Source organism: Diospyros lotus, chromosome 5 (genome assembly GCF_014633365.1).
Source record: "Diospyros lotus cultivar Yz01 chromosome 5, ASM1463336v1, whole genome shotgun sequence".
NCBI lineage: Eukaryota > Viridiplantae > Streptophyta > Magnoliopsida > Ericales > Ebenaceae > Diospyros > Diospyros lotus.
The window spans coordinates 27,780,044-27,789,167 of NC_068342.1; the positions used below are offsets into that span (position 1 = coordinate 27,780,044).

Sequence of the window (9,124 nt, forward strand, 5' to 3'; positions counted from 1 at the left end):
TGATTCTTTATAGTTCATCCAGTGGCACAAGTACGACATGTTCTCTAAGTTCTTGTGGTTTTATGGCTATTGCTATGTTAAAGGCTACAACTACAAATTACTCCTATATGAGTTGGATTCCTATGTGCTTAAAAAAAATTGCTCGCGTTCTATAAGAGGATATAAAGAATTTGCTAATACATGATTTGTGTGCGAAAGGCAACTGTGAGGAATAACTTTCATGTTGGTTAGTTCCCAGTGGACTTAAACTTACTAATGTAAAATGGAGGTCAATAATTCATATAGCCAACCCCTTCTAGTGGTATTAAGGCATGTTATTGTTGTTATAATTTTGTTGTAACATGAAGGAACACAAGGGAGATTTATGCTTTTGCAGAGACTTCACATGAAATAGCCATTTTGCAAGCCTTGGTAGCAACAATAAGATTGCTCCAATGTAACTAGAAGTTCACAGATTCTGGAAATAGCTTTATTGAAAAAAAACTAGGGTAAAGCTGCATACAATCTCTCCCTTGACCCTTGCAAAGATGGGAATCTTGTGCACCGAAGCACACCCTAGAGGCTTGACATGAAATTATATCCTTTATTGTCTGAAATGTTCTATATTTTCCAAAATTTTCAAGCCTTTTCAAGATAAGAGTTAGCTAAGACATGCTACTAGATATACTGGTGGTACTAGTAGGGATGGTCATGGGTCCATTGCAATCATTTCAACCCCATATTTATGGTGGAGGAAGCAAGCCATATGAAACTATAATTTTTGTTAAAGAATTATCCCATAATCTTGTTCCATGAATGGGTATTACAATATATAGGAATAAAGGTCATCAAGATCCCTTTATTCTAGGAATACACAGATAGGAAACTACTGAACATAGAATAGAAAATACCAAATATAAAACAGAAAGTTGACTTAAATCTAATCCCTTAATATCAGGAATTATTCTAGGAATTATTCTAGGATCCTAACAAGCTGATACCCCAAGGAACATGGTCGTTAGGGCTAAAACTTCATTAGTGGGGTGACTGCACATTGACAATGGAGTAGTCGTGCATATAGTCAGAAGCAACATTTGTATTGTTAAATATGGAGATCATGCAATCATGACACAAGTCACACAGTGTAAGTGATAAACTCAGGTTGAACAATCTCTCTTTAGAACCAATCAAGGTGAGGATCCTTTGTAGTGGAGGATCCGTTCTTGACAAACTCCTAACCAGCCTTCATTTCATAATTACAAAAAGTATATTTTTAAATATATTATAATTATAGAAAATATATTTTTAAATTTCAAAAAGTATAAATATGTATAAATTTTCTTATTAAAAATATATTTATAAAATCTAATTCTAAATATATTTTTTCTAGAAATATAGTTTACAGAAAATGTATAAATATTTTTAAAAAACATAACAGAGGGAGGAGGGGACACCCATGGATGATGTTCGTTGGGTGCTGTTAACTGTTCAGCAAAGAACACTGAATTTGCGCTCTCTAACAGCTTAAACTTTGTTATAGAGTATGCTGAGAATATCTTTCTATGTTAATTATTCCTTTGAGCCTTTCTCAGTCCTGCATGGGCATAGTTTGGTGTATGCTAATGAATTATTGGATATGTTTTGTATTCCAAACATTCTTAATATATCAGTACTACTTTCTATGCATCTATTACAGGTTGCTATGCGCATTGAAGCTTTGCTTGGTTTTACAACATCCCTATTTAGTTCGACCTTACTCCCTTAGGTGCCCATTTGATCCCAGTGTTTGTATTGTAGCAATATGGGACATCGTTGTAATGTTTTTTCAATAGATAATTGGCAGTTCTCCTGCTACCAGGAATCTGTGATGTACTTCTTGTGTTTGTGGCCACTCATATCTAATGTGTAATACCCATGAATGATTTGAGGCTATAAATAATATTTGATGGAGGGTACAAGTGGAATTATCGAATGAATAAGGCTACAGGACACACTGTTGCAGTCTTAAGTGACCGAATCAACTGGAGGGAGTACCCTGGACCATAGATAGCCAAGGAAAATGTAACGGTATTGTCAAGTAATACGAATTATGATTTTTAGTGATGAAAGAAATTGAATCGGGAATAGTTTTCGGTACAGTTGTCTACCGGGCTGAGAAAACTGAATCGACGTAGGGATCATCCGAAAAGTCAACGGAGTGAGTTAATGACCAATATTTTGTGTATAGAACAACCTTTAAGTGATTTTAGGTTAAAACAAATGGATATAAGGTCAAATAGACCAGTCGGGCCTAAGTGCAATTTTTTAAATTTACCCGAGGGAGGTCAAAACAGTGATTTTTCAAAAATTTCAAGGATGATATGAGAAGTACAAATCTTGTGGGACTTAATGGTGGTATTGGATAGTTCAGGGGTGCATTGGAAAGGTCAAAATGCGATTGGAAGAAACTATGGGGGTTCAAAGTGTAATTAATCAAAAGTTGTAGTGTGAACACAAAGCCAAAATCGGTCGTCGCACTGCCACCGCACATAGAGGCCATTTCCGGCGATGGGACGGCCGAGGGAGGGCTGGGGAAGGTCATATCCGGCGTTAGGAGGCTTGGGGACCAAGCTTTGGCCTTTGATTGGCTGCAAATCGGTCGGATTTCACCTATAAATAGAAGAAAAGTGGCCGAGGGTTTTTGTAAAATGGAGCTTCAAATAAGAGGGGTTAGAGGTCGAATCAAAGGTAAAGGTTAAAGGGCTTTTGATCTCGAGGCATCAAGGATGATTTTTGGAGATTTTGGAGGATTTTTCATAGCATTTGAAGGCCGTTTGAAGATTGGCCGAGAGCTGGAGGCGGACCGCCACCACCGACCTGTAACTCGCCTTTCGAGGCATTTTTCGGTGGTCTTTCAGCCTGGAAATGGTGCCATCCTGATCGATTTGCTTGGGGCTTCAAGAGGGTGTCATCGTTTAGGCCATCGGAGCTGTCGACGGCGACCGGAGTTTTGGAGAAGAAGATGGCACGTGAGATGCACGCGCCACAAACCACTTGCTCTCACGCACTGGCACGTGAAGGCAAGTGCGAAGGGGCATTTTGGGAATATTGTGGCTTGAGGTTGAGTATAATTTCAAAGGTTTGTGATTTGGCACGCAAATCAAGGCAGTACACGAGGATCGAGGCGATCCGATTAAAGTTCAAGGTGAGTGGTCTGACTCTAGTTTTACCCTTGTTTTGGAAATGTCTTGGTATGAGTGTAGTGAGTTCAAGTGAGCAGTCTTACTAGAACTCGGGATGCTATGCTTATGTGTTTTATTCATGTATTCATGACATCATTTGCATATTGATCATGTGGTATATTGCATCAGCTGTTTTTACTTGCAAAAGAGTCGGTGCATAGCGTGTGATTTTCATATCATCGGGGCATTGATTTTTGTGTCATTGGATCTGTATGGGATGGGATGGGGTCTACTTGAGAATGGGACAAGGTTAATCCAGGTGAACAAGTGATACGGTAGGGCACTCGAGAGATTAAGTATGTCGCGGCAAGGTCAACCCCAACGGTGTGTGGAATGGATTTTTCATGGGAGGTTGAGTATGTCAGAGAGATTTCTCAAGTTAGACATGTTTGCATGATATCATTTTGTCTGTGTATGCCATGCTTGTATGTTTTTCATGCATTATTAAACTGTTTCATGCCAGCACTTAGATGTTTTGTCATCTAACCTGGGTTATGCCCCTGGAACGTTCAATGTTCCAACCAGGGATTGCTGCGAGGGCAAGAACATGGCCGGTTGAAGGTCAACGGTGCTTAGCTTGACAGTCGTTGTAACCTTTTTGGGGTTTTAGTATGTATTTCAGCTTGTGTATGAATAGTTGTACAATAACGCTGTTATCATTTGGTTATCTGTATCATGTATTTTGTTATGGAAATACTATATAACAATCACGGTATTTGATGTTATTGTATCCGCTACGTTACGTTATGTCTCGTTTAGTTGTTAAGATTATTGATCTTGTTAAGTTAAACGGGCAAGACTGGAGTTCTCGGGATCCTGTGTGTGCATGTGAAGGTTGTTCATGAAGCACCGCGCGTGATGATGTTATTTAAAAAAAAAAAAAGATTCCCGAAAATACCCTTATAGTGACACGCCCGGCGGTTTAGGGTGTTACATAATGTCAATTTTCATTGACCAATTGGAATTATTTTACTTTTTGGTACCTCTGGATAGGTTGATTAAACTGTCCTGTAGTTCAGAAAATATTTACATATATCTAATTTACTCTAAAGCCTAGGGGATCTTAATGATAGAACTGTATGAGTAGAAAAAGTTATTGCCTGTCCTCCGTGCATCAGTGTAAAGCTTTCAGCTAGCATACCATACCCTTACCAAGTATGCAAACTGTGTTCTAACCTGTAATCCTGCACTTGTGAAACAAATAAACTTTTAATCTTGCACATTATTTATCGTATGCACTTGAATCACTTTGATTAGGTATCATTGGGTGATCCAATTGAGTGCATCATGACCCCAATTGAAGATGCAATTCCATTACGAGCTAACTTGGACTTGAAAAAGGTGATCATGCGTTTCTATAGAGACACTGTTGTACCAATCGTAGATGACTGGGGAAGCTGCATAGGACTTCTGCACCGCGAAGACTGCAATGAGGTACTCTCTTTAGTTCAGCAAGCTTCTAATAGATATTAAAGATGGCAGCATTGTAAGACCACTTGTTACCTCCTTCTCAAAGATGTGTAACTACCCATGGTTGAAAAACTGACAAAATATTGTGAAATACAATACTCTATCAAATTAACATGCATGAACCTATATAATTTAACATGTATTCCTCTATCTATTTCCCAAGATAATCCAAACTACCCTTTAATTTAGTAGTAAACAATTATCATGAACATGGTTTGGAATTTCCCCCTATCTTGTGGATATTTATGACTAACAAGACTATATATTAGATACATTATGTATGAAAATATATGGCCTTCCTTCACAAGGTACATGACTATATGTTGACAACTTAATTTTGGTATGTTGTTCTATACATAGTAAATCTACTCCCTGAGGATTGCAATTGTTTCAAGGTTTCTAAATTTATTAGTGATCTTACAATGGAATTTTTCCATATGAAGATGGTATTGAAACTTATCTCATCATTCAAGGTTGCATTAGGAAGGGCATTTGGCATAAGATTTTGTCACATTGTTCTTTTGCTTGGATTTGCATTGTGAATGTGACCCGTAGAAGTCAATTGACATTATGAATACTATGCCACAAGCCCTAACTTAGTTAGAATAAAGTGCAGTTAATGATAAATGATGATCTTAGGATGGAACTCTGATTTCATAATAATAAAGCTAGAATAGCTAAGGCTAGCCTAGGTAAGCTTAAATTCTTTCTTAGCATTCCAATAACTTCAGCAATCAATATTCCTTAGAAACAAATAATGTTATCACAAAATTTCCCATAATACATAACAGAGGTATTATCTAATTAGCTTCTGTTAGCTATATACTCTTTATCTTTTATTCAAATGTCTCATAATTTTGTTGTATGTAAGTTTTCCAGGAGATATATTCTTTAAAAAAAATTTAAAAATCTTGGGGTTTGATGCATCTTAACATAGAAAAATACGAAGTTTAATCTGTAACTTCTATTGTTCTCAGATAGAAGTTTTTAATGCATATTTGTGAAAATTTAGATGCATGTGGCATCAGATAGACGACTTGGAACATCCAAGAGTGCTACCCCTCTAAAAGAGTTACGGTAGGAATCCACCGTTAGGATCATTTGAACAACTTTATCTTGTTGAAAAATTGACAGGTTTTTTGGGATACTGCAACATTCTTTCCCATATCCAGCTTAAGTAGTATAATATGCATGTTACCTAAAAAATGATTGTTCTATGTTACCCAAAAAGTGGATCAATCTAATTTGTGAATGCAGTGTGCTACACATTCTAAATTGTGATATGATAGGAGTGGGCTTTTTCAAGTTACCATATAAATATAAGATATACTCCTATGGTAGTTTTCTCTGATGTAGACATCTAAATAATAGAATATAATAATTTTTTTCTTATTAAATTTAATCTTTAAAGGGCATTGCTAAAAATATGGTAGCTTATTGTTCTTCTTCTCCATGTTATCTTTTAATATTTTCTCTAGATTTTAGTTCATTAGTTTTAACATTTCCCTTGGTAGGAACACCTTTTATGCAAATTAAATATATCACACCTTGGGATCACATGAATCATCACATTTTCCATTTCAAAATGACCTAACAAATGCACAAATTGCTATGGTATTAGAGCATTTTCCGGCAACACCTTGAAGTTGACGTTATTCTTTGTGGTTGCTTTTGTTTAATTTATGCTCATCTTGGTTATCTCTCCTCGTCAAAGACGAATTATCTTCTAAATGGGAGTGTTTGGTAAGTTGATGTATTTTCTTATGAATGGGAGTGATTGGTAAGTTGATGTGTCTGGGCACATTTCTTAAGAGTATAAACCGTTGGGAATATTGGTGACCTTACCACCAATGAAGGGCATGTGGACAAATAAGGTCCCTCTTAAGTAGAGTAAGATATCTAAGTTAATGTAATACATCCATCAATAATATGTACTTTTGAGATTTCAATATACTAATTAGTTAACGTATTCTTTAATATTTTTAGATTCCACCTCTCTTTTAGGAACAACATATCCATTTTTGGGGTTGAGACGTACCCTTTTATTGATAACTAATTCCTTCCTTCCAATATTGCCTTCAACTTACCCTCTTTCTTGGTCGGTCCCCTCTCCCCCCTTGCTCAGCCAGCTGCCTTGGGGACGATTTTAACCAATGATGATCCAATAGGATGTGACAGGCATTCAAATGTTAATGGTGCTTAAGATTTGGTCTTCTAAGGCATATCTTGCTTCATTGTAGTCTCACCAAAAAGTACAAATTGCCAGTCCTTAGGACTTATTCAGAAGTACATATTTCAAAACATTCTGCTGAATATGGCTTCAAAGTTGTTCTCAAGTTTAATTACATATGTTTATTATGTTTCCAAGGTCATTGAAAATGCAAAAATACAAACAGGTTACTGAACACTGCATAAGTAACAATAACGCAAAAGCTTCCCCCACAGAGTTGCTATGAGTAATTTTTTGAAAAAACACTAACTAATCAGTAGATATGATGAGATGGGCATCTAGTTAAATTGGCCGAGCCTTTTACCATATTTGTGTCTTGTGATAACTTTATTTCACATGTGCATCATTTTTGTGCATTTTCAGTTGAATGCCCCACTTTCATCAATGATGAGAAGCCCACCCCCTTGTGTTACAACCTTCACATCGATCGGCCGCGTGATTGATCTTATGCTGGAGAAGGGGCACAAAATGGTGGTGGTTGTCAGCCATAGCAGCCTTTATGGTACATCTTATAGCTCAAGTTTGAGGGCCGTTGGAGTTTTTACATCTGAACAATTACATAAGCTTGTTGTACCTGCATTAGAAACACCACAGCAAGCGTCTCGTGTCTATCTAAGTCAATTGTGAAGTTAGATGCATAAAGTTTTAGTTATTCTTCTCCCTATTGTTCTTTAACGCGTTAACCAAGAGGTATCCTAGCTGTTAAGGATAGTTCTTGCTATGTTCGAATAAGAGAGGAAGAAAAGAGAAGATGTAGTTTATTGTTAGTAGTAGGCAGTTTATTTTGAGTCTATGGGGAAGCCTAGGTGATAAGTTAGTTTTTTATGTTTCAACAGACAGTGGTTAGCAGCTCTGTTTGTTACTGACAGCTGTTAGTAACAGTTAGTTTGCTAGAGAATCCGCTGAGTAGTACATAAATTCACTGATCTCATTGTCATTTGTAATCAAAATTCAGTATTCAAGGTTTCTATTCTCTCTTTAGATTTCTCTCAGTTTTCATTTTTCTTTCTACTTTTACATGGTATTCAGAGCCATGGCAAGAGTGCAATGGCAGGCCTTCTAAGTGCGAAGAGCCGTGACTAGGAAATAATAATAAAAGGTTAAAGGGAATCAGCTTATTTTCCATTTTTCGGATGATAGCCCTTTTGTCTTGATTTTCTTGGAGAAATTCTACACTTGTAAATCTTTTGAGATGCTTTCCTTCTAATCATGGTGAATTCACAAATGAACCATAAGCGATTTGGAGCAAATTTCCTTAACTAGAAGTTCTTATGTTCTTATGAACTTGAAAAAATGCATGTGTATGTATTTTATTATTTTTATTTTTGTTTTCCTTTCTGTAAAAAAAAAAAAAAAATCCTAGTTTTGAACATTAAAGCAAGAGCTTTTAGGGCACGAAAAGAAAACGTGAGAAGAAGAAAGAAACCTTGCTGAAATTCTTACTGAATGAAAAATGAAAACTAATACAAGATAAAAGGTATAGCTGAGTATTTATACTCAGCTATCCTTGATAACAGATAGTTGTTGCAATCTGCAACAACCAGTTAACAAATAATTGCCTAAACAACAACCTAACTAAACAATCATCTCTTATAACAATACCACCCCTGCACTCCATATCTCACAAAAGAGGTTCTTGATGTTCTAGTTGCAGGTTTACTTGTTCACTTACCACATGCTATTAATTCTATTTCAACATCTTAGCAATGGCAGGACATCCTTCTGCTCACTTATTTAGTTTGAGATCTCTTTGGCACTTTTGCTCTCTGTTTTATCTTCCTCTAATATATTGATGATTTTAATCAATGGAGAGAAGCTAATTGTAGCCAATGTTGGTGATTCCTGAGCAATCTTATGCAGAAATGGTGCAACAAAAGCAATACAAATAACTGTTGATCATGAGCCACAAAAAGAGAGGGAGATGGTTGAGAGGAGAGGAGGATTTTTCGTACAGACGCCAAGTACATTTAAAAGACTTGCTTCTTCTATATATTCATCTTGTTTATGGAAATTGGATGTTATTTTGTATATATGTGTGTTGTTCGATCTAGTAACTATTGATCCAAGGGATGCCAGATTCTAGAATATAAGTTGACGTCATCCTGACAAAGATAGGATGCTTTATTTCAATTCACAGGACCAGTAATTTAACTTGATGTCATCCTGACAAAGGTGGAATGCTGGATTTTTAAGTCACAATAACATTAATCTTCTTTCTTATGGC

At 36.3% G+C, this 9,124-nt stretch overlaps 1 pseudogene; it reads left to right on the forward strand.

Moving 5' to 3' along the window:
- Positions 1–8,749, forward strand: part of LOC127801383 (1-phosphatidylinositol-3-phosphate 5-kinase FAB1B-like) — a 55,326-nt pseudogene extending 46,577 nt beyond the window's left edge.
- Positions 8,750–9,124: the final 375 nt, after the last annotated feature.